A 1826-nucleotide genomic window follows, 5' to 3' on the forward strand; every position below is an offset into this window, starting at 1 on the left:
CACTACAAAAAACTTGACCTATAGTGGCGTTTTTTTTAGTGGCGTTTGTAAAAAACGCCACTGTAGGTACCCTATAGTGGCGTTTTCTACAAATGCTGCTATAGCCATATCTATAGTGGCGTTTGGAGGGTCCTATAATGGCGTTTTAAAAAATGGGTCTATAGCAGCGTTTTTCACGACCTATAGTGGCGTTTTCAAAACGCCACTATAGGTCATGGGCCTATAGTGGCGTTTGTCAAACGCCACTATAGGTTTTGGTCTTACAAATGCCTATAGTGGCGTTTGTCAAACGCCACTATAGCCCAGAATAAAAAAAAAAAAAAAAAAATTCCAGCACAAACAGAAAAAAATTAATTAATTAATTAAAGAGGGGGCCTATAGTGGCGTTTGACAAACGCCACTATAGGTTTTGGTCTTACAAATGCCTATGGTGGCGTTTGTCAAATGCCACTATAGCCTAGAATAAAAAAAAATTTAAGAAAAAGAATTCAGCACAAAAAAAAAATAAAAAATAAAAGAGTTGACCTATAGTGGCGTTTTGAGTGGACCTATAGAGGCGTTTACTAAACGCCACTATAGGTCCAAAAATGCATATATATCTACAATATTAAAAAAAAAAAAAAAAAAAAAAACAACTGAATAAATTCCGGCATACATAAAGAAAAGGAATATGCCTAGAATATTCTATGGCATATTCCAAAATATTTGAATATATTATAAATATATATATTTATTTAAATCTATATATTATTATATATTTATATTTAAGTGAAAGATGTTAGATTCACAATAATTTTACAGGATTTTGACAAAAAATCATAAGTGGTTAATTGTTATTTGTTTAAATTTGAATTTAATACTAAGATTACTTTTTTACTCCAGTAATAACAATCAGTAACAACCTACCACTTAAAATTTGTTATAAAAATGTTGTGAAAATATTGTTGACATATCATTTCTCTTTATATATATACATATTTTTTTTTTTTTTTATGTATAAAAAATGCTACATCCACAACATTTTCACAATATTTTCACAACAAATCATAGGTGGTTAGTTGTTATTGGTTTAAATTTGAACCTAACACTAAGATTACTTTTTTTGCCCGAATAATAACAATCAGTAACAACCTACCACTTAAAATTTCTTGTAAAAATATTGTTGACATATCATTTCTCTTTTATATATATATATATTTATTTTTTTATGTATGAGAGATGCTACATCCACAACATTTTCACAATATTTTCACAACAAATTATAGGTAGTTAATTGTTATTAGTTTAAATTTGAACCTAACACTAAAATTATTTTTTTGCCCCAACAATAACAATCAGTAACAACCTACCACTTAAAATTTGTTATAAAAATATTGTGAAAATTATTATGAATATATCATTTATATATATATACACACACATACATACTTATCATTTCTCTTTATATATATATATATATATAAATTTTAAAAAAACATTAAAGCCCCTCAGCTACCGCCACCTACCCCCACTCTCCCATATCTCTCCCTTATCTCTACGCCAAGCCTCAGACTAACTCCTTTCTCTTTTGCTTTTTTTGTTTTTTTCATTTCTCTCTTTTTCTCCCTTAACTCTCCACGCCAAGTCTCAGCAGACTTCCCTTCTCTTTTGTTTTTTGTTTTTTTTTTCTTTCCTTCTTCTTCTCCCTTATCTCCACTCCTCCATCTTTCTTCTTTACTTTTTCTTTCACTTTTCTTTCAATTCACACTTGAATTGATTCTTTTTTGTTTCTCTCCATTTTGATTTTATTTCTTTTGTTTTATTTGTGGTGGTGTTAATGTTTGTGG

The sequence above is a fragment of the Quercus suber genome, unplaced genomic scaffold, assembly GCF_002906115.3.
Source record: "Quercus suber isolate HL8 unplaced genomic scaffold, Cork oak 2.0 scaffold_45, whole genome shotgun sequence".
Taxonomy (NCBI): domain Eukaryota; kingdom Viridiplantae; phylum Streptophyta; class Magnoliopsida; order Fagales; family Fagaceae; genus Quercus; species Quercus suber.